Source organism: Tursiops truncatus, chromosome 7 (genome assembly GCF_011762595.2).
Source record: "Tursiops truncatus isolate mTurTru1 chromosome 7, mTurTru1.mat.Y, whole genome shotgun sequence".
Taxonomy (NCBI): Eukaryota; Metazoa; Chordata; class Mammalia; order Artiodactyla; family Delphinidae; genus Tursiops; species Tursiops truncatus.
The window spans coordinates 40397242-40423206 of NC_047040.1; the positions used below are offsets into that span (position 1 = coordinate 40397242).

Sequence of the window (25965 nt, forward strand, 5' to 3'; positions counted from 1 at the left end):
TTCAGGAGAAAAAAGAACTACCACTTATAAATTCTCCAAATTTTCTGACATTCATTCAATAGACAGGTTCTGAATTTTCACCATTCAATATTTGCTTGATTTGTCTCATGCATGCTCCTCTTCTGAAAGAACCCAAGGACAAATTCCCATGGAGACTCTAAAACTGACCTCAAATAATATCTAGAAGGAGAATGGATATAAGATAGCAAATAAAACTATCTGTGACTCTGAGACCCTGGAATGTACTAGGTGTTCTATAATTATTAGTTTTCCTCTTTTTGCCATAAGTAAGGCCAACTGTGTAGGTATGCTCCCCAAAATCTGCTTACAAAATCAGTTTTAATCTTTCTGAGGTCAAATTTTCAAAAGGGTTTAATTGAAGATCTAAATCCAGGCTTATCCTATTCACCAGATCTAGCATCTAGCTGCCCTTCTGGGTTTCCACAGGCATTATAACAATGCACTACTGTTCACATTTGGAAAAACAGTGTGGCTTTCTTACAAGCTCTTTGATCTTTATTTAAAAAAAAAACTTTGGCATATTTCATCATCTATTAAATAAATATTACATTTTTATATGAGAATTTGTTAAAAGATTAGGGATAACTAGTTGGAAAAGAGGAGAAAAGAAAAAGAAAAATACTATATTATAAAGTAATATCTTATTTTACCCAAGAATGGCAGTTAAATACCTGAATAAAAAAAATGGAAGAAGCTTATTACCTGTAGTGTTTTTGCTTTTCTGGAGACAGATTCAATTGAGAATGATAACCTCAGAAGGATGGTCTGCTGACCCCTAAGTCGAGGCCTGACTTCATTTAAAGTTAGAGAAAACAAGAGTTTGCTGGGAAATGATGGGAGAATGCTACTAGTTTTCTTTCCATAGTTTCCTTTTTATATACTTTTCTTTAATCTTTGGAGAGACATTTTACAGTTCTGCTGCCCGTAAAAGTGATGTTTGAATGTATTCTACAAAAGTTGCAAAGCTGGTAACTCATAAAATATTCCTGAGGTTGGCAAGTTTCACAAGATGAAAGGTTCACACAGCTCTAACAAGTAACTAAAAAGGAGACTGGTGTAGTGGGCACCAGCACAGCCGTTTAAAGTCCCATGTTGGATACTAGACTGCAGTTTGAATTCTTGTCATGGGCCCAAGAAGATAAATATTATCCCCAACATGCTTATCCTTCATTGGTGTGTTTAAGCTTAATTGACCTTACTACAAAATAATTGAAAATATGAATAAAACAACCCTGTTTTTTGTCCTTTTTTTTTCCTCAAAAGAAGATGAAAATTCTACAATGAAGAGGATTTTCACATTTATATTTAGCTCGTTTTGCTTAAGCTTGAAAAACACGTCTCTAGTTTCTGCCAGCACTTGTAACCAAGGAGAATGATTACCACATGCAGGTGTCACTGATTGGCTGGAATTGAAAGCTACAGATTGTCCTGGAGGCCTGAACTGATCTCTCTATCCCCTAATCTCCATTTACTTCTGCCAAATGCCATTACAGAGCAGTCAGATCTGTTTTGACTGACAGCATAGCTAACAAGTAGGATCGATGTCAACATATAATTGGTGTTTATGGGGGAAATATATATATATATATATATATATATATATAAAAAATAGATGAACATTGTCTGAAAATTATATTTCTACAAGTATATATTTTAAAAGATTAGTTATAAACATATTTTAACCAGCTAAATGGACCTGCTGTTGAGAATTCTGCTTTCTATTCTAAATTTCCCAAAATACTTTGCAGTGGTACCTTAAGTAAGGAAAGGGGACATATATACACATATATATATAAACAAACAACAACAACAGAAACCCACCTAATGAATAGACACTAAGATTTATGACATAAGGCTATAAAATACTTAAAAATAATTATAAGCCCTTGCAGATAATATATAAAAGCCTTATTCATTAAGTGGACTGTATCCACTTTATTTATAGAACATACAGAAACTCTCTTAATATGTCTTCATATAATCTTTGAGATTAATTGAAGGTTTCAATTCCCTTTTGAAAATATACCAACTGAATAACTGTGGCTAATAAGTGCCTCTCTTTTGCTCCACACCTTCTGCCCTTCTTACTTTACCTAATGAAACCATTGCTAGTTGTTGTGTGAGGCCTTAGGATGTCTTTTATGCAAAATGTGGAAAATAAATCAGTAAACTAACTTTCAAAGAAAGGCTTTGTCCCTACATCATAAGGTGCATGCGTATGTTTTAACTTGAAATAAAATTTTTAAGGTATGCGTACATTTTTTGTTTGTATATGGTTCCTACTTTAACCTACTTTTCAATTAACTTACCAAATAATTGTTCCAATCGAGTAAGATAAGATGGCTCTTAAACTATATACTATAGAAGTATTATGAATGCAGCATAAGACATAGAGCTTTTAAAATATAATATAGTGATGGCACTGAAAATTATAATTTTATATTTTAAACATGTGTCTTCAATTCCTCTCATTCAGGATTCCTTTAACTTAGAAACTAAATATAAAGAAAATCTCAAGTGCAAATACTAGGAGGGCAGGGGAGATTAACCTTATATTTGCCAAATTTTTAGAGGCAGATTAAAACTTCTACCTATAACTCCCATTGCATCAAATGATACTGTCCTCTCCAGAATTTGATTAACAAAAATTCTACTATTAAAAATGAATTCCATTGTTTTTGCAAATCCTTCTGTTATGAATGAAGAATAAACCCATCAGAGCTTCAAGTTGGTGAACAAATGAAAGTGCTGGGGCAGGTGGGTGCCCAGAGGGTGTGGAAGGTCCACACCCCACCTCCCCATATCTTGCGCTATGCATCTCTTCTATTTGTCTGTTCTTTAGTTGTATCCTTTATAATAAACTGGCAAATAGCTCTTCAGATGCTGCATACTTGGCAAGGCACGTCAGTTTGATGTGGGAGTTCTGAAAGAGACCTCAGCTCTCACTGTTAATAGACTCTGTGGCTCTGGTTTCCAGTCCATTGTGAATGGATGTCAGGAAATGTGTGTTAAAGATGCTGAAGTTGTCTTGTGTGGAACAGCCAAAAATATGGCTCCTTACTGTGTCAGAAACGTGCGTTTTAGAGCCAAGTTTTGATCAGATCTCAAGCTGGAAGATTCTTTGCGAGCAGCATTAACAGAGCAGCGTCTCCAACTCCCCATGGGAATTACTGCAAAGAATCTTGCTGCAAAACATAAATTTAGCAGAGAAAAATGTAACAAATACACCCTGTAGTCAGAGCAGAGATGGAAAGCTGCTAAAGATGCTGGCTACTTTAATAATGAGATGGTACCAGTTGAGGTAAAGACAAGGACAGGAAAACAATGCAAGTCATGAGCCAGTTTGGTCCCAACGAGCCTGGAGCAGTTAAATAAACTTCCTCCAATTTTCAAGGATGAAGGGACCATCAGTGTAAGGAATGTACCAGAAGTATCTGATGCTTTGGTCATAGCTAGTAAAGATGCTGCTAAAAAGCATAACATTACACTGACAAGAATTGTGAGCTATTTTGTATCTAGATGTGATCTCTCTGTCATAGATATTGGTTTTGTCCCTACCTCCAACGGGGCACTAAAGAAAAGAAGACTGAGTCTTAAGGACGTGGATTTGGTAGAGGTAAATGGAGCTTTTCCTCCCCAGTACTTGGCAGTTGAGAAGAGCTTGGATCTCGACCCAGGTATAACCAATTTAAATGGAAGAGCCATTACTTGGGATCAGCCATTGGGAGGATCTGGATCAAGCATTATTGCACACATGGTTCATGAATTAAGATGTGGAGGTGGAAAATGTGCAGGGGCATAAGCGTGCATTGGAGTTGGCCAAGTTATGACACTCATCATGCAGAGCCCAGCCTGAGAAGAGAAAGGAGCCCACCATGGCCCACAGTTACTTTACTTGGCCAGGCCACATTAGAACAGGGGACCTTTAGAGAAGCTGCTAAAACTGGCTATGCCCTGCCACTGAAACAGTGATTGAGTGTGATCGAGGGTTGATGAGGTAAAGATGTATTTATCATGAGTTAAGAGCTCAGGCCAGAAATAAGTTTTCTCCAATTTGCACTAAATATGATGTATTTCTGAACTGAAGTTTAATTATAGAAGGCCTTAAAAAAATCGTATTCTGGCCAGTGACCACCACACATGCTTTAGATCATATGATTGCAAGGAAATTGAATGTGTTGCCTTAATTTCCAAAAATAAATAGATGAATGAATCCATGAATAAATACCTTTATGAGGAATTCTTAAATTTTCTTATGATTTTCTTTTTACATTTTATACTTTACAATGGAATATTCTATTAACATTCTTTAATAGAAACAAGTGAGAAAGAGCAAGCCCCTGACATGCAGGCTGTGGCCTCGTAACTCTCAGCCAGGCCTTGGTGTTGCTTCAAGCTGTCCTGGCACTCACAGCTAAGTTTCCGCGTCTCCTGCTGAAAATAAACTTTTTCACAGAACCTCAAATTCAGATAAGACCATTCTTTGATCTTTATGGATAAAGACAAAAACAAGACCATTCCTTAATCATGGCTGAGCATAGACAAAGCACTACCCAACCCACAGCTTCACAAGTATAACCCTTCCCTGGTTAATATGCGCAATGGCTGTTTCTTCAATAATTACAGGATTAGCCTCACTCTGGTGTATCATTGTCATGGATAAGATGTTTTGAGATACTCTATCATAGAATTGCTTCCTGCTCCTGATAGGATACAATCCAGTGCAAGGTACTGCTTCCTTAAACACTCCTCCAAACAACTCAACCAAAGCCTAACTTGTATAGTAGGCTTCTTTTTAATACCCACTGTGATGGTATTAATTTTACATGTCAATTTGACTAGGCTAAGGGACGCCCAGTTAGCTGGTAAAACATTCTTCTGGCTGTGTCTGTGAGGGTGTTTCTGGAAGAGATTAGCATTTGAATTGGTGAACTGAATAAAGCAGATGGCCCTCCCCAATGTAGGAAGGCATTATCCAATCTTTTGAGGGCCCTGAACAGAACACAAAGGCAGAGGAAGAATGAATTTGCTCTCTTTCTGCTTGAGCTGGGACATCTCCTGTCCTCAGTCATCAAACCTCCTGGTTCTCAGATCTTTGGACTTGGACTGCATTACACCACTGGCTCTGCTGGTTCTCCAGCTTGCAGATGGTAGGTTGTAGGACGTCTTGGCCTCAAAACTTGCATGAGCCAGTTTCTATAATAAATATCTCCCTTTCTCTCTCCCTCTCTCTCATTCTCTTTCTCTGAAAGTAGAGTGTTCCTATGAAAACGTTTGTAAGTTGAAATGGCCTAAAGCAAAGAAGCAATTTTTTCCTAAAAGTGAAAAACCTCTTTAGATTTCTGTTGGTTAGTGAAAACAGGTACTAATACAGGTCTTTCATAAAAACAAAGTGGCATAAAGCAAACATTCAAAAAGCGAGGAATACCTGTGTGTATATATATAGTCTTTTGGTTCTCTTTTCTCTGGAGAACTCTAATACACCTTCTTACCAAGACACCTCACATTTCACTGTATGTATGCCCTAATGCTGCAAACAAGAATAAACACAGCGGTGTTCCTGGCGGTTTTTGGAGGTAGGGTGCTAACACAAAGAACAGAAAATAGATTGCATGTGTATAAAGACTTAATTAGAATGGGAGATATATTACCTAAATCCTAGAGGAATGCAATACAGGAAGATGGAAGAAATAGGCAGCAAAGATCAAATTTCTCTGCTCCCAGAATTTTACATAGCACAACACTAGAGAGTATTGTGACTTATTGATTAAATTATCCAATTCAATAAAACTATGGTGAATAGATGCAAGAAAGCTGTTTCTGCATTCTCTGTTTAAATTACAATTAAGTTTCCAGCTGGATATCTCCAAAACAGTGGAAACCTTGTAGTGATGGTATTTGCCTTGTTCTATTTTGGGATTCTTTAGCAACATCACCTTATAGCAACAGCTGTTCAGAGTGCTGGGATTGGTATGAATATTTCTTCTACTGCTGGCAAGTTGAAAGCTGTAAAATATTTTCAGTTCATTTCAGGTTCAGGTGTCCCTAGGAGCAATTGTCTTCATGTAGTAGAAGGGAAGGTACTAAGACTATACAACAGAGATTCAGAAACTAAATACAAACTGCTGTTGGTTGAAAACTCCAACTGGGACTTTATTGCCAAACACCAGACATTAGAAGATCACTAGCTAAATTAGCCAGAGTAAACATCTTGAGGTACAAAACTAGTGCCAGCTCACTGAGCTAAGAATAAGACACATGGGTTGGCAGTAGGGCTGAGGAAAGACCTAAATAAATACGGATAAATGCAGTATCGGTTTCTGTATTGAAGGACACGATTTGAAAAAAAACAAAAAAATCAGAGAAATAAATTCAGCTATAAAGATGTAGAAGGGAATTTTTGGAAGGTTTATGCTCTTGATTAGAAAATAAATAGCTATATTAGGATTATATATTTTATGTGTAATTTAAGTGCTACTATAAGAACCTCATGATAATCATTAAGATAAATTAACCTTAAATTAACAATCATACATGGAAAATTTAGATCTTTCATGGGATTTTTAATTAAAATGAGAATATATTAATATATATTTTCTTTCATCCCTTTTCCCTCCTCTTTATTGTACCTTTTACCCTAAATCTCCAAACAGTTGTTAACATTTTTACTATAATTATATAATACCAAAAATTGCAAAAACCATAATTTTACACTTGATGGCTTTTCCCTAACTGAACTGACCTATATAGCCAGCACTCAGATCAAAAGATAGAACATGAAGAACCTAGGGACAGGACAGGAATAAAGATGCAGACATAGAGAATGGACTTGAGGACACGGGGAGAGGGAAGGGTAAGCTGGGATGAAGTGAGAGAGTGGCATGGACATATATATACTACCAAATGTAAAATAGATAGCTAGTGGGAAGCAGCTGCATAGCACAGGGAGATCAGCTCGGTGCTCTGTGACCACCTAGAGGGGTGGGATAGGGAGGGTGGGAGGGAGACACAAGAGGGAGGAGATATGGGGATATATGTATATGTATAGCTGATTCACTTTGTTATAAAGCAGAAACTAACACACAATTATAAAGCAATTATACTCCAATAAAGCCATTAAAAAAAAGAAAAGATAGAACATTACTAGTACCACAGTTCCCCATCTGGTGATTTTAATATCTATAATCCAATTACATTTTTTTTACAGAAATGGCACCCTCTACTGAAGCCAAGATGAATAACTATAATAATAATAATAGTTATTATTATTATTTGTAGTAGTATGTAACTCTGTTCACTGATCATATATAAATATAAGGCTTATAAGATAACTAAAATTTCAAGCATCTGAATTTTAATTTTTTAAAAACTGTGTTGACTTTTTTTTATTCAAAACTATAGGCAATGATAATGAATTGAACCTCATTCCACGTGCAATGAGAAGCCACTAAAGAAATTTTTGCAATGGGAGGGCATCAGTACATTTTTTTAAAGAAAAAACAAGACTTTCTGGAATGTGAAAGATGAAATGATGAATTAATGAGAATCAAGTAGGAATCAGAAAAGAAATTTAGAAAATAAGGAATTAATCTACTAGATAAACTATAAAATTTTGAAGTATTATTTTAACAATAAATGAAAAGAAGAAAAATTATGTCCAAGTGGTTCATTTAATGAGGAGATTCTGGGAGACAAAAGAGTTAGTCTCCAGTTCTGGCTTGGTGGATGGTCATTATCATTAATGACAAAAAATATAGAAGTAATAGCTAATTGCATATATGTATATTTCATTGCAGAAGAAAATTTCTCCTTCATTCTTTCATGCTTTATTTATTTATTTATATTTATTTAAATATATAAAACTAACATGACGGGCACATTGCAAAATCCTTCACAACTGAAGTATCTTATCAGGAAAATGTGCTTGAGACCCAAATGTGGACTCTGAGTCATTAAATTATTCAAGGATCTGATCTGTTTCTCACAAAACATGCACTTTTTACTTAAAGTTGCTTTACTTTTCGAAACTTTATATATTCTGCTTCCTAATGAGTCATTTAAATTTTCTTAAATGTTAACTATTTCAAACTGTTTTTTCTATTGGCTAAAACCAATTATGTTTATACCTTACTACAGTAACTCACTTAATTGTTTCCTGGATATCTAGGACTCAATATTTCTAGATGACTTTTATTTTCCTCACCATAATTGCCTGTATTTCATTTTCTTTTATTGTCTCTCATTTTCTTCCATTATGTTCACATATTTGCTTCTTTTTCTTCTACCGTTTCCAGCCATTAGTGGCCATAGAAGGGCACTTTTTAACTTGTCTTATTAAATTATTTCCCTTAAAAGTTAATTTCATTTGCTTCAAAATTAGCACCATTTTCATATACTTGATAATATTCAGGACTATTTCTTTCTTTTTGATTGGAATAAATTCCATTGCCAATCATCTCTATCAAAGTTATAGGAGCTGGAATGGCATTTTCTTGTCATGTCTCTTCTGTAACCTGGCACATTTCTTCAGCCTTTGTCTTTCCTGACTTGAATTTTTCTTTTTTTTTTTTAGAAATAAAGATCAGTTATTTTGCAGAATATTCCTCAATATGAGTTTCTCTGATATGATTTTTTTTCATAATCAAATTCACTGTATACATTTGTGACAGAATACTCTGAGTGATTTTTTTTGTCTTTTATTCTCAATAAATGAAATCAAGAGGAAAATGATTCTTTTTTGTCTCAGTATTGGTGATATTAAATTTGGTCACATGGTTAAGGTGATGTCTACTAGGTTTCTTCACTATAAATTTACTATATTTTCCTATGTGATCAATTTAGGAATAGTAAGAAGATATTTTGAAACTATTTAAAAATCTTGATGCTCATCAAATCTTCAGTCACCAGTATTATCAACCATTGATGATTTTATAATTATATATGTATATATTTTTATAATACATACATTCATTACATATTATTATGTATATTATTTATATATATAATTATAACTACACATCATATATACAATACAATATATGATACTATACTATAATATATATACATATATGAACTAGCTTCCTATTGTAAGGAGAGCTCTCTCTTTACGCATTTGTTTATATCAGTATGGTTTCATAAATTATTATTTCATTCATTGGGTTAAAATGATTACTCCATTTATTTTACATTCAACTTGTCCATTTAATGTATCTGTCTACCCACAGTGATATATCTATCCAGGCCCAGTATCCCCTGGGAACAGAAGCCTGAATATTTTGCATTTAAGAAAGGTAATAAATTGCACATGTTATATCCATTGAGGAATCTGGTTGAGCACATATTTTGGCAGCAAAATATATGAATATTCAAACTAAGTGTGATTAATAAAGACTGCATATACAGCATCAGAGTCTGTTCATATCAGATTTTGCCACAAGTTAGAAAACATTTTGATTTTCAGTGATTTGGGAATTGCAGAATCTGAAATTCAGGCTAGTTGTAAAATCTAAAATTTGAATATTATTAGGAGATTTTCTTAGGATTTAGAGAAATTAGATTAATCTGGTTTATATATTAATATAAAATGCACATAGAGTCAAGTATTCAGAAAAATCTGTTAATAAGTATAAAGAATATTTAAGATAATATCTATGGAAGCCCAATAATATTATTTTTATATCCATGGCTATTTACTTCATGTATAAAAGGGTTATTCAGATTTATGTTGTCTAATCAGTTTTGCCATGATATATCAATAATACTAATACCATCCTGGGAAACTTCTGTCTTATATAAGAATATATAAACTTGTAAAACTTCACATAGTAATCTACTAAAAATTATCTGAAAGGTGGTACTGGTAGCAATAAAAAGCAAATTTGAGAATTTTAAATTAAAAACTTACTCTAAGAAATTCTTTCTCTGAAGATTTTGTAACAGGAAAAATATAATAAAAATATACAGGAACATATATTAGGTTATCTGTAACTAATGGCAGGACACTTTAAAGTAGGTTACTCCTTAGTTCAAAGATAACACTTGGTAGTTTCCTCACCATTGCCCTGCTTTTCAGTGAGGTGGTAGAATGTTGAATGAAACCACTGAAATCATAAGATGAATGGAAAATTTTGGTTGCCAAAACTCGGTGTTTTATGGTCCTCATGTAGGTGTCCCATTTATTCCCAAAGCAGCAGTCCCTTGATGCTGGAAAAAGAAAAAAAAAAAAAAGATTGGAACTAAAATGCACTCATATACAATGGGAATATATTTCATATAAGATGCTAGCATCCTAAATCGATCTATTACTATTTTATAGTCTCTAGTAATATGTAGAGTAATTGTTATTAAAAGGAAAAATTAGATCATTTTATCTTTGAGTATATTATTTAACTTTATTGTTGCCCTAAAGGCTTCCATTAATGTGTCATGTCTTAAATGTAAGAAGTCTAAATTGGTAGAGAACTATGATGATTTCTACCTGTTCTGTTTTTAATGCCTTACTGTGCCAATGCATTACTTATAATAGTTCTTCTACATTACTTTTAATATATTCCCAGGAAAAAAAAGAACACCTACATAGTTTGTCTAAAAGTATTTTTCCCTGGGATTAAAAGGATTGCCATTTTTACATGCTGGCTCAAAGGGAAGAGGAATGAAAATGAGAGATATTTTCTTTTTCCAAATATGGCCTTTGAAGTTTTCAAAGTGAACCTTGATAGAGAATATGGCCAGATAAAAATGCTACTACCGCTTTGGCCTCAGGAAGAAAAAATTCAAAACAGCAATTTCTCATGGTGATTCCCTTTTGGAACACTGATCATTAAACCATCATACTGTTTGACATACTTTACAGAAGTATGATATTACTTCTATTGGAGCTTAATTTGGGGAATTACCTTAAATTTTTTTTTTAATCCTGTACCTTTTGAAAGAATGAAATAAAGACATTCTTCCCATCATGATGCATGCACTTTCTACACCTAAAAAGGTTATTTTCTCTTAGATCCCAATGGACTAAATCTGGGTTTGAGACAACCAAGGAACTATATACTTGGATAGCAATGTCTTAGCCCCTGATAGAATTGCTGTCTGAATTGCACATAAGCATTTACCACCAGCTTTTGTTCTGGATGTTAAAAGAAACAATCAAAAGAAACTTGTTAGCTTTCCTTTTGTGTGAATGTTATTGAGGACATCAGTCAATATATGGAACAGCTTCTTCTTTACAGTATCCCAAAGGAGACATTTCTATTAGGCCTCTGTTATCAGTAGAAGGTATATCTCTTTCAAATACCGGCTCCCCTCTGTCCCTGCCTCTCTAATCTTATAGAGGCTATATCTCTGAATTTTATGCTGATTGCTTTGACCACCAGGAATTTTAGAGTCAACATTTTAGTACATCTCTACATCTACTCAGGACTTTACAGTGGGCATTTCTGACTGCTAATCTTAACCCTGAGTATATTATTTCCTTTCTCATGATTTGCTTTCTTCTTTACTAAACTTTTTTTATATTGTAGGCATTTTAAATAGTAAACACATAAAGCAATTAGTGAGTAAGAAAGGGCATTTAAAAAGATGTTTTATCTTTTGGCATATAACTGAAACTCCAGTGCTTTCTCTACAATTCATGACTGCTTGAAATAACTGATCTAAACATTTTTTTCCTATCACAGACAGGGTGAAGGACTACTTGGTGGAGGAGGGTGGGGTGCTGATGGTGAGCTATTGAAGCCTTGACTAGACCCTTTAGCTTTAAGACTTCTTAATCTCCTTACTCCTTAAGGGGTGTCTTTATCTTAGTGGTTTCATATTCTTCTCAAGCTACGCTTTTCAGTGTTCCTATAAGTACCTATAAATTTCTTATTGTGTAGTTAAAATGTGAGGTTTTGAATAAAACCTGCCAAAATTTTAATTAAGGTAAATAAACTAATTAGATATGGTAATAAGTGAGCCTCTGAGAGGTGTTGCATCTCTGTGTCTAGGGGCAGAAGCAGTACACTATTGACAGTAACACAGAACCACTTACGGAATATATTTCTATCAAATGTTATTTCAACCCATTTTTTAATGCACAAGGGAGAGCCTCGTTAGAAATCTCTAAATAACTGTATAATTAGTTGCACATATAAAATGAGAACAAATGAAGAAAAGGTGTTGAGAAGGTGCTGACATTTATTGAATATTTACTCTATGCCAGTCACTGATTTATAATATTGAACTTTTAAAAATACTTTTCTTAGCCTTTGAAGAGCAATAAAATATTGTCATACCTCTGTAATGTTCTCTGTTATACTAGACATAGAAATTATCTGTGGGAGAATAATAAGATCTATAAAGTGGTACTTTTAGAAAAAAGCTGAAGCTAATAGCAGAGAATGCTCTTATTATTCTATTGTGAGAATGATAGAGCCTAAAACTTTCCATTTACAGACTTCTTGGAAACTCAAAGCTTTCCTTTATGTCTAATTCAATGATTTTGCCTTAGGTACCTAGTTTTTCTATTGTTTACAACTCCCAATCTTTTATTATTCTTTCTGTTCTTTTCATCTCTTTAAAAATTGAACCCATGCTATCATTGAGTCTGAGAGGGAGGCAAAATAATTATAAAATTTGCATTTTGTTTGCTATTTATTTATATTTTTAGGATTTACATAAAAAGAATGATATGGGGAATATCAATGTCTCTGGGTAAAGGATATCATCATTGTTAAATTGGAACTGGTGTTTTCCAACTCTGTTACTTTTGTTGCTTCAAACATTCAGGATACGCCTTGACTATCCTGTCATTTTTCTCTGTTTGTCTTCCATCTTCAAAAAGAGTTCATGACAGAATAGCTTTTCTGTGGCTGAAAATTGTGGATTCCTTTCCAGAGTAGAAGAGGATTAATAGAGTTAATTGAAAAGAGATATGAACATCTATGGTTTGACTAGAAGCCTAAAGCTCTGAAGTAATAAATTCAGTGCAGAACCCCAGTAGCCATACCTTGCATGCATCATGACTTAGAGGTTTTATCTCTATTAGTAACTTATTTGATATTAAATATCACCTTTGAATATACATTGTACATGCTCTTACCTTAGGGTCCTTTCGCTAGTCCTTGTCTCTGCTTGGATAATTCTGTCCCTCACCTCTTCCACATTTTACTCAAGTACGAACAATCCTATGGAGGCCTATCATGATTATTTTAATTAACACTCTACTCTCCCTCAGCCATCATCTGCTTTATGTGGCTCTATCATTTCTATCACTCGTATTACTTTCTAAGGTAATATTTTGTTGTTGTTGTTGTTTATTATGTCTCTCCATTAAGAAGTAGACTCCATGGGCTGTTTTGTTCATTAATTTATTGCAAAAGCTTAGCCTGACATTGTCATTGAGTTAGTGCATCTTTACGAGGAGTGAGATTAAAAACAATGTGGATAGTAAAGTCTATGGTAAGAAGATATTTTTTGCATGAGAGTTTAAACTAGCCAGTTTGATAAAAGGTGGACAGTATGATGAATAGTGAAAAGCAACTCCATGTATGTATGAAATTATTATTGTCAAAATGCAAATAAATTTAAATGGTTTGGTGTTGAAATTGCAAAATAGTAAAGAAAAAAGAGCTAATGAGTAACTCAAAATATTGTTTTTAATTTTTTATTTAACTTTATTTTGGAGATGGCTTAATTTGACCAGTGGGTATATATATCAGGAAATTACATAAATATAAAACAAAAGCTAGGAAACACCTTTTTTGGTATTATTGGCTCTTATTTAGCCCAGTTGTTATTAATTATTAGCTCAGTTAGCTATGAACTGACTTACACCATTAAATAAATTATGAAGTGTTACAGTGCCTAGCTGGTCATCCAGGCTGTATGTAATCTAGCCCTCCTCTGAATTCACAGTTGTGCCTTTCTTTGTCAATCATTGAGCCATTTTGTAAAAATGTATGTGCATAACTTGTAGAACTGAAGATCCTTATGACCTCTTCTGTGTCGAAATAATTTTTCTATTTCCAATTGGCCTATATGTGTGTCATCAAGAAATATTTGTCAAGTAAATAGGTGTACAATTACCAGTCAAGGATGAGGATTATACTTTTGGAGAAAAAGACCGCATTTTCCCTTTCTAAGAGGAAACTCTTCCAGCAAGGCTTCTTATTGACAATTTTGAGAGGCTACCATATCAGTTATAATCTTATTAGAAGCAAAAAGATAATCATAGCAAAATAACTCAGTGATAAGCATTTTTAAATTATTATCTCTTTGAGTCTGCCTCCAAATTATGGAGGCAGACTCAATTACTCCAAAACATTTTTCTTGCATTCCATGAAAGTAATAATAATGAGAAGCTGTTTCTAAATACTTGGATAGTTGCTGATATTATGTATGATAACTTTTTAATGATAATTTTTAAAAATTTATATATGTTACCTGACGTTATTAAAATTTTTTGCTAGCAGTAGAATGTTATCACAAATGATTTTATATAAATGGATGTAAACCCCTGCTTTATGTTAAAATTCTCTTGACTTAAAACTAGAGGATGTACCAGCTACCAAATTCTAAGCATGACAGAAGGGCACTGTCCAGGCAGATATGTTCATTTGGTGCTGTCATACACAAAAGCCAGGAAGACCAATAGAAGGCTGTTTTCCTGAGTTTACTTCCTCTTCTTTATAATAGATTTGAAACATATGTATATAGTTTCCTTACTCTTAGCGAGACTATATATATATTTACTGAATAAAAAGAACCCTTAAAGGTAAGAAGAAAGTGTGAGGGAACTGATATTTGCTGCATGTGTACAATGTACAAACACATTAATAGACAAGTTATATACATTTCTAATATATGTACTGATAATATATTTCCATATTTAAAAAATAAAGAATCTGAGACTAAGAGAGAAGAAATGGCTCTCACTAGAGTACACATCTATGAAAAGGTAGATTCAGGATTCAAAGAACCAGTATTAAAGTCCCCAAACCAATTTCTTTCTACTGCACCAAAGTTGCCCAATGATAAAAATCATCCAGAGCTCTCAATGAAATCACTATCCTAAGCCTTCCCCTTCGAGATCCTATTCTCGTTGCCCAGGGTACTTTCCAGTAGTCTGAATTTTAACAAGGGCCTCATATAATTCTTATCATCAAGTAATTTTGGGAAACACTGCTCTACAACTTACTACTTTCTGTGCAGTTGAAAAATGCCTTCTTTGTATCTAAGGAACAGACAATTCTAACTAATTCTATGGATGCAAAGATTTTTATATTTATGCTGTTTGTATACTCATATAAAGGTGAAACTATTTTTAACCTTTTGAAAATCCAAAGAAATTACTGAACTACGTGATAGAAGACCAAGGTTATGATGAGAGTACCTAGCAAAATATTTAGGTATGTTTAATTTTTTAGAAGTTTTTCTTAAGGCATTGTACTTACTAGATCACAAGCCACTTCATGCAGATGGGCACATTTTCTTACACCTGGAATGATCCCAAAAGCATTATCTGTGGGAAGACCTTATTGTTTTAATTGTGCACTTATATTAATCTGTGTGGAATCTGGGCAGCAATGTTAAATTACATTTCTCGGTAGCTCCAAGGCTCTATATCTGTAATTAGTGGCTTCTGTTCTTTATTACATTGATCAGTAATGCAGCTCTATTCATCACCACAGTCTCAGTTAATTATCCTTGCTAATGACTTTCATGGTGTAAAGAATATACAGGACCCATTTGTAAAGATATCTTGCATTGAGATTATTGGAAGGTATGATACCACAGTGAGCTGATAAACTGTTGGAGGGATGTTACCGTAGGAAATGGTTACTCTCTTTCTATTGTACTTGCTTTGATTGAGAAGAAGTTACAGAAGAGGAAATGTAATGCAATCTTGCATTATAATACTCCAGGTGTGCAAGGAGGAGGGGAAGAAGTCAACCAGAATACAAAGAGAAAATTAAACTTCCTCTGCGTGCCTGAGCCAGTGGTAATACTAAGTTAGCGGCTGGTCTATCTAGTAGTGAAACTGAAAGTGCATTTTATTTGATAAAATGAAATTGCCACTTCATTATGTGTTTAAATTTTAAAATATCTGATGTAGAGAAAATAAATCACACTTTGATTTTTCTCTTCATTTTGGATTATTAGTTGGAATTTTAGAGTAAATTACAGGTCTCTAGTAGATATGATATAATAGCTTAGTAACTAAGAACTTTTTTTTTAAAGACTCAAATAGTTGTAAGCCTTACTTAAAGATACTTAATTTTAGAAAAAGTTTCTAAAGTTTTTAGCTTTATTATATATAATGAAATTAGGATTGATTAGAAATAATTTTTTAAGGTAATATGTATAATTTTAGAGGAAATATAGTCCAAAAATTTTCAATTCTCTTTGTAAAAAAAAAAATCAAGTATATATCAAAAGATCATTTACATCCTTTTAGAAATTCTTTTTTTTAAATGAGAAGTGGTTATTTGAAGAATCAAAGAATAAAATGCTAAAATAAATTACTGAAGAATGTCATTGAGAGAATTATAGCTCTCCATCCATCAAAAAGTCAGATAATTTGTATTGGTTATTTTGTTTACTCAAAATAATTATTATTGTAAAAATCAAAAAATGTTTCTATTTGTCTTCAGAGTTAAATTTGTATTTTTCTTAATGAAGTTGTTTTCTTTTCATATACACCAAACTAATTTTATGAGTGCATTCAGAATATGGGTGATGAACACTGAATGAAGCCCCTGTAATTAGAGAGTAGAACTGATATTTGTTATCAGATTCTGAGCTAAAATAGATGTTACAAATGTTTTTGTGTCCATGTGAAAGGGAATGAAATTTAGTAGCAAACGAAGTGAAATCATTTGGTTGTATGGATTAATAACCTCTATGGAAACCAATTCCAAAAGAATTTTTTAAAATAATATAAATTAAGTTAGTGTCACCTGTTAACACTTATGACAGCATTAAGACTGAGTACAATACCAAAACAAATAATCTTGACAAATTTTTATGTACTTGCTTATTTATGCGTTTTTTTTTTTTTGATGGTTGTCATCTGGAAACATTAACTTAAATCGTTGTGAGAAAACACAGTATATAATGATTCCATAATGGCAGACTTCAATAAATCATTAAATTCCTGACTGCTAGAAATTTCCAAAGCATAGGAACTAGTTTCTTAAAATTTGAAGAGATATTTTGATATCAAAAAGAATCATAAGATATAGTAAAAGAATTCAATATATCCCAGCCAGGAGAATTTTCCCACCAAACGTATAAATTGTTTCATATTAAAAAATCTATCTATAACTACCTATCATCAGTCTTTCTGTGGCTTCCGGTTATAAAGAGGGGCAAAATTTTTTGTCATATGCTTTGAAACAGGAGTCCAGGGAAAAGCAGTCCTAGAGGTTTCCAGAAATTGATGTGCTTCCTCCACCCAATTTCACCTCCCTCTCCAATAATGCACTTTGGGACCATGAATTTCAAGGATTAGTATCATAAAATATATATATCTCACCAACATCTCTAAAATATCTAAGGCTCACTGACCACTTCTAACCTAAAGATGTCTCAGAACCCTGGCCTGGCCTGGATGATCATGCATGAACTAACTGGAACATGCTGACTTTGAACAACTCAACCTCTCTGTGACTCATTTTACTGAAATGTAAACTGGGTTTTATAAACATTAACTGAACCCAACCAGATAAACTTTACATGATAAGGAGAGAATACAGGGATTGACTTTCATTCACATCCCCATCACTTTGATATCTATTTAATATATTTTTCTCATTTTTTCCTACCACCTATTTCTTTCACTGAATTATTTGTAAATGAAGGATATTAGTCACATACTACCTGTGCTGCATTCATTTTTTCCCATTATGTCATTCATCTTTTGCTTTTGTTATGACAAAGATTTCCTCAGTGGATTTAAAAATAATATATAACTAGACATATTAACTTTCATATATTGTTTCTGGCTTTGGTCCTGTTTAATAAAAGCTTTTGCCTAATCTAAGATTATAATTTGGGGAATAAGAAGGAGAAAGGAATATATCCTCAATATATTCAACAGCTGTGAAATAGCACAAATGAAGGTGGGAAAACCTCTTGAGATGAAATTGATTAAACCTTTATATGTGGACATTATGGTCTCATATGTGACAGTAGTATTGACAATGAAGAGGAGAACCGTTTGAAAAATATATTGAAGCAAAACTAGTAGGACTTTGTACTTATGCTGTAGGTCAGAAAATAGTAACTGGCTCAAACTTAGCCACTAATTACTTTGTGACCTGTGGCAATTCAGTTAACCTCTCCAGATCTTAGTTTTCTCATCTATACTATAAAAATGTTGGATTCAATTATATATTAAGTCCATTTCATGTCTGAAATACTATGATTTAAAAAAAAATTCTTTGATGTCTCAAAGTGATAAATGCTATCTTTCCCTATCTATTAAAAAGAAAAAAAATTAGCAAATAAGCAAATACCAAGAAAAATGTGCACATAAATCAATAACAGTACATTAGCTAATTGAAAACTCAGCTCACTAGAATACAGGTAAAATTATAATTGAAAGAAAAATAAGTCTGCACAGCCAAAATATATATTCTAATGTACACTGTATAACACCCACAGTGGATAACAAATAATTAGTTGAGTAAGATGAAGCATTTCCTGTGAGTCAAAAGCTTTTAATCTCTGCTGTACCAGTGAACAGCTTGAAATGAAAATGCAGGGTTTGGTTTTCTGAGGGGTGAGATTACCTCATCTTTATGGTGCTCAGAAAGCTAGTTTCTCCAGGGACATACAATTTTTTTGAAAAAATTTAAATTAGAGCTCCCCAGTAAATTAGAGAGCCATCTCCCATTCAGCAAGCAGTGGCAGACAGTATGTCAAGAAAAGAGAGTCAAATCCATCCCCCTCACCAAATACTCAGATTTATTAATCTATCCATAATCTTCTACTTTATATTCTAAAGATTGTTTGTTTTCAAGATATATTGGAATGAGATGCTATACCAACTGTTCATATGCCTTACTATAAAAATCAAGTCATGAATATATAAATGATTTTAGGATGACTTTTCTATAGTTACTCCAATGAAACCAAACTGCATAAAAGTAGATATGCGATATTTTCTAAAAATAAAATTATCCTATCAATGCCTTCATAAAATGAGAGACACTTGTATTTTGTACTGTAAGAGTTAGGTTGCAAGCTGAAACTGTGAAAGCTAAAATGTGTGCTGGAGATTATGCTAAGTACTTTATAGACATTATCTCATTTAACACGCACAGAAATTCAATGAAACACTAGGTAAGGTTATTAGTACCCATCTGCAGATGGTGAAACCATCAGTGTAATGGAATAAAGAATTAAACTTCAGAGTAACAATTTTTATAAATTCATAGGTGGGTGATAGCTCTCAAGAATTCAATTAATTGTAAAGCAAAACTCAGGAAACTTCCATAGTGACTGTGCTTTCATTCTAGTTTTCTTTTCTTTTCTTTTTTATTTCAACAATGATTTCTCTTAGCGGTACTGTGCAAACTTATGTCAACTTTGAAGCAAACCTGACCAAGCATCGTGCTTGTCAAATAAAAAAGAATCTATGTAAATATCCAAAACCCAAATTGCTCCACTTTTAAAACATCCATTTGATTGTGATCAAATATCTATTTTCTTCAGAGAAACATTCAGCATCTCTACTCATTGTTGGAAAAAGTCATTTTTGTTGTCACAGATCTCTTCAAAAATATTTTGATACTTGAAGATATATTTTTCAAACATCTTGTTAGTTTTCATGAAGAAATAGAATGGATACATATATATGATGAAAGTATGTTTTTTCATAAAATAATGAAGTCTAAAATATACCTAATAAAAAGTCACACTTTATGATAACTTTAAACTATTAAAGGGTATCTGGTAAATCTGTGAGTAATGAAAGGTACTGAATGGAATTACAAAATTAAACATTTTATTTTCATCAGTGCTCATAATTTGGAGGAATAAGATGTATTTCATTTTTAGCAATTGCTTCTTTTTATTGTTTTGGATTATTTTATGCAAGTAATATAATATTCTAAATATTATAGTGTCCTATTTTAGAGTACCATAACTTACTAAAACTCTATGTGGCAGAAACCTACATGGAAGGGTGCGTTAAAGCATTTTCTGAAACTTTAAAAATTAAAAACCCAATATATAGGAATATTTTAAAGACAATCGTTCTCAGTTGGGTTAATCCATTCTATATAGTGAAAATACTAGACATGTGACACATGTATAGCACGAAGTATATGACAGTGTATTCTTTTAAATCTTTTTATGTTAACCTTTGCATAAGTGCCATAACAGGTTACTGATAAATATTTTGGTTGAAAACAAAATTTACTGTTTTGATGACCTTTAGTACTATCTCTAAGTCTTCAAATGACTGTAATAAGAACATACTAGGATTTAACATTCTATGTCAGTGCTTTCCAATAGAAATACAATATGAATCACATTTTAATTTAGATTTTCTACTAACTGCATTAGAAAAGTAAATGAAATTTAATAATATATTTTATTTTAACCCAATATCTAAAATATTATCATTTTAATATTTATTCAATATTAAATATTAGTGATATATTTATAATTTGGGGGGTGGCTAAGTCTTGATATCCAGTGAACATTGTATACTTACATCACACAGTTTGGACTAGTCACATTTCTGGAGCTCAGTAGTCACCTGTAGCTACTACCATAAAAGACCATCTAGTTCTAGCAGATAGTCTGCAGAACCAAAAACCCTTATTTACTTTTTTTTAGTAATAATTTTATCAGTACTAATATTTTTCCTTTCTTAAAATTCTGCTTTATCATTTACTTTTCTTTATCATTAAGATAAAGAAAACTTTTCTTTATCATTAAGATTTTAGTAGCTTGATACAACAAAAATATCCTCAGAATGACATTAAAAGTAAAATGAATGAGACGTTTATTCTGTTAGGAAGGGGATATGATGAGAGAAAGTAGGAGATTTTGAAAGAGTGGGGTTGAGGCTGTTACTGGAGGACAATACAGAAAAGTAATTCTCAATTCACATTTTCAAGATTATTTAATATTATTTAATACCAGATAGAGGAAAGAATGTTATAGGAATATCATCCATATATTTTATATTCAAGGACAATTTAGCCCAGAACTTAACTTCTTAACTATTTCATAAAGAAGTTGTTTAGTAGGGATAAAATTTGGATTTTCTTTTATTATTATATTATCACTGCATCATATAAAAAATTGGACTGAAACTCACATAGACTAATTGGTTTTTAGTCAGTATGTCTATTCAATTTGTTCAGACTTTTCAAATCAATTTATTCAAACTTTTAGCTTGACTAAGGTCTAAAGTTAACTGAACCAATTTGATAAATTCGTATTTTTCCTATTAATAGACAGGGATAGCATGTATCACTTTGAGTCCCCAGAGACTTTTTTTCAAATTCTTATATAATCTCAGACATAGAATGGATTTTAGAGATAATTGAATCTAACACTTTTATATTATAGATAAGAAAACTGAGATCCAGAGAGGTTAAGTGACTTGCCACAGGTCACAAAACTAATTAGTGATTCAGTTTGAACTAGTCACTATTTTCTGACTTACAGCTTAATGTACTACTTTGCTCCTTACATTCTCTGCAAACTGTACTCAATAAACCATAATGAATTGTGTCATCTTTCAAACACTCCCTTTATATGATCTGTAGAGAAGGAATTTTCTAATATACAGATTAATTTTTTTCTAGATCTGTATTATACCTTATCACTCTTTGTCACATCTTCTTAATTAAAATATGGTTTGTTCACCTAGCCGGTATAATTCATATTTAAATAAGAATAGTAGTGATCTGTAAGAAAAATAGTCTTTAATTAGAAACTTGAGAATAAGATATTTTAAAAAGAAAAGTTCTCGTTAGAATAAGGGGAAAACATATTTGGTTATAGTCTAGTACTATTTCCTTCTCTCACTTCCCACCACCACAACTATTCTGGCATGGCTTCTGAAGTCATGAGGTCATGTATATGTAGAGACACAGAAATACGTACTATTGGGAAAGAATACATATATCATATTAAAAGTGGGTGTGATATTTTCTGGGAGATATGTGATGTTTTGAAAGTAATTTAACCATTTGTTCTTTGTTTTTGGCCAAGGTTGTAGCTTTTGAATCATCCATCTTTTCATTCTTTTACTCATTTAACAAATATTTATTGAGAGTTTACTGTGTGCTACACAAACTTATGTGGTCCTGAAGCTAATACTCCAGTACAGAAATGAAAAAGAAATTACTAAGTATATAATTATCTGTGCAGCAAGAGTAAGGGTTAGAGAGGGAAAGAAACACATATTAAATCATTCGAAGAGGGTGGACTTCTGTAAAAGATGAGCAGATGCACAAAGGAAGTGAAAGAGTATGCCATGGGAAGTCTACGGAAATATGGATTAGTACAGAATGGATGAACAGGAAAAGCAAAACTTGTATCCTAAATAGGAAACATGCTTTCCATGCCCAAGGAAGGAAAAGAAGCTCAGTGGGGCAGAAATACATTGAACGCCTTGGAAACTGATAGAATGTTAAGTCAGAGTCATTGAAATGTTTAAGAGCTCGGGGGTCACATGATCTTACTTCTGCTTTAAAAGAATTCTTCTGGGACTATGTGGAGATTTACCTAGGAGAGGGCAAGAGAAGAAACAGAAAGGTCAGGTAGTGTGCTAATGATCTAGTACAAATTAGAGATGACGGTGGCTTGGCTAGTTTGGTATTAGTGATGGAGTTAAGAAGTGGTTAGAGACTTACCAGGTGGTGCAGTGGTTAAGAATCCACTTGCCAATGCAGGGGACATGGGTTCGAGCCCTGGTCCTGGAAAATCCCACATGCCACGGAGCAACTAAGCCCGTGAGCCGCAACTACTGAGCCTGTGCTCTAGAGCCTGTGAGCCACAACTACTGAGCCCGTGTGCTGCAAGCCCATGCTCCACAACAAGAGAAGCCACTGCAATGAGAAGCCCGCACACCGCAACAAAGAGTAGCCCCCGCTCATCGCAACTAGAGAAAGCCCACATGCAGCAACAAAGACCAAACACATCCAAAAATAAATAAATTTATCAAAAAAAAAAAAAAAAGTGGTTAGGTTTGGGATATATTTAACATGATAATAATAGCACTAAAGTTATGACCTGAGTAGCTGAAAGGGCAATGATACTCATTATTGAGATTGGAATTGCTTGTTATATATCACGTTTGGGAAAAAAATTAAAACTTAAATGTAATAACCATTTAATGCTTAGACATACAAGTTGAGATGAAGTGTAGGCAGTTAAGTGTGTAAGTCTGCAATTCAAAAGAGAAGTTAGGGTTTAAATTTTAGAGTTTTAGTAAAATAATTTCTAAAGAGAGATAGGATGATATGACTTAAGAAGGGGTATATATACATATACATCCATATATATATATACATATATATAGAGAGAGATAGAGGGAATGGAAAGGATGAAAAAAAAAACCCACTAGTTTACTTCAGTATTTACATATCAAGAGAGAAGAAACAACCAGCAAAAGAGACTGAGAACTGGCCAGTATGGTAGGCAGCAAATTCAGAGGTAGTTCTGTCCTAGAGAAAAAGTGGAAAAAAAAAAGAGTGCATAATCAAGGATGTCAAACAATGGTTATAGGTCAGTATGATAAAGTCTTATCACTGACTGAAGAGTATGGGATATTAGAAAATAGAAACAGTGAATATAACCAATATTTAAAAATTTTTATTTTCAACTTATAAAGATAAATGAGGTAGTAATTAGAGGAATTATCAGGTTAAATAAATACTTTTAAAGTTGGAAGATACATAATATGTTCTTATGCTGATAAGAAAGATTCATTTTCAGGTTATCATTTATTGAGCACATAGTTTGTGGTATTTCTCACTTTTCCATGCACTTAGAATAAAACACTTAAAAAAAAGGTCTCTCCTCTCTGGGACCTTATGTTCTAATGGGAAGAGGCATACGATATGCAGATCTATAATTCATCAAGTGATGGTAAATTATATACAGTAAAATAAAGGAAGGTCAGAGATATAGGGAATGATGGAAGGTATGAAGAAGTATTTTATATATATATATATATATATATATATATATTTTATATATATATGCTAGCCAATGAAGGTACTGCTTAGAGAAAACAGCATGTGCAATGACTCGAGGATGGAGGGTGAACAATTGTTCAGTGTGTTCAAGGAACAGCAAGGAGATAGATCAATTACTCAGGTTGAGAGCGAGGAAGAAGAATGCTAGGAGTTGAGGTCATGGTAGTAACAGGGCATCGATCACAGAAGTCCTGTAGGACATCGTTAGAAGTTTGAAGTTCAATCCAATAAAGTCAAAAGCCTATTGGGGTACAGAGTAGAGGAATGACATAATCCAATTTATGTTTAAGAGAATCATTCTGGCTGCTGCAGAGGGGTAAAAGGAAGTATGGAGATCAGTTAGAATGGAAAAAGTCCAGGTAAAATATGATGGTTGCTTGGATCAGAATAGTAACAATGAAGATGGTGAAAAATCAACACACATTAGACACATTTTAGAGGAATAATCTGAATGATTTGCTAAGATATTGTGTGTGAATTTTGATACTTAATGAAGTAGGGATGACTATGGGAGGAGTATGTTTTATAGGTGAAATAAGAGTTTGATTTTGGACATATTAAGTTGGGACTGTTATTACAATTCAACTAGCTATGTTGAGTAGGCAGTTATATGTGAGAGGAAAAAAAGTGCTAGAATTATACATTTTAATGTTGATATATACATGGTACTAAAATGCTCTAACACCCCATATACTGACCATTCATAAGATTTAAATTATAGCAAGGTAAGTTTTGGATAGGAAAGCAAAATTTGATCACATAAAACATCAGCTATTTATGCATTGTCATTTTAAAATTTGTGGCATAAGTACTTGAAGCAAAATGAAACATTGTAATTCAGTGTAATATTGGAATATTATAGAACAAAGTGGTTTTACTAATTTTTGCTTGTCTTGATTGGGCAAAAGCTAAAAGATACAGAATGGATCAGAATGATCTCAACTGTAAACATTTCAAATATAGTAGGGTTGCGTTAAACTACATTCCTTTTATTTTATTATCAATGTCCAAGATATGTCAAATAAATATCATTATAGTGCCAATGTGATTTTATTAGTAGGTTGCTATGTACAATTTGATGTTTTCAGTCATTTTCTAAGTTCTGAGTAAAAAATAACTGCTTGAGAATTAGAAAAAACTATCACAGGGCAACTTTCTTACCAAGGTTTTCATCTCTGTCCACAAGTCCTAATCTTGGTTCCTTTCTTGACATTGTCTTTTATTCTAAATGGATCATAATAAATATTATAGCTAATTACCAGAATATTTGGTGCAATAATTGAATCACTAGAAGTAAAAGTATTGGCAGTATTGGGGTAATTCCTTCTTTGTTTTACTTTTATTTTCACTCAGAAATCAACATTTGAACTCTTTCAGGAACTCAGGGCTATGAAATCTTGTATTTCAGGGTATGGTCAAAACCTGAAAAACTTAATACAGATGTTGGTAGAGGTTCACTGCTCACAGAAGGGCAAGCACCACCCCTAGCTATCTCTGCACATGACTACATCCTCTTTCTCTCACTACCTCTCTGGCTCTTGCTCTCGCTTTCATTCTGACAGACACACACCTATCACCAACTCAGTGGGGCAGATACAGCCATTAGAAAATACCACAGCTGGTGGCACAAAGACAATTAAAATAAGCAGTTACAACGTGGCTTTTTATTTCACACATTTAGATGAAGGGGCACTAATTTGAGCTTATTATCTGAAAACACATGTATTTTAAGTGT

The 25965-nt window shown here is 33.0% G+C and overlaps 1 pseudogene; it reads left to right on the plus strand.

The window, feature by feature from the left end:
* The window catches only part of LOC101323881 (3-ketoacyl-CoA thiolase, mitochondrial pseudogene), a 173605-nt pseudogene extending 169728 nt beyond the window's left edge, over nucleotides 1-3877 (plus strand).
* Nucleotides 3878-25965: the final 22088 nt, after the last annotated feature.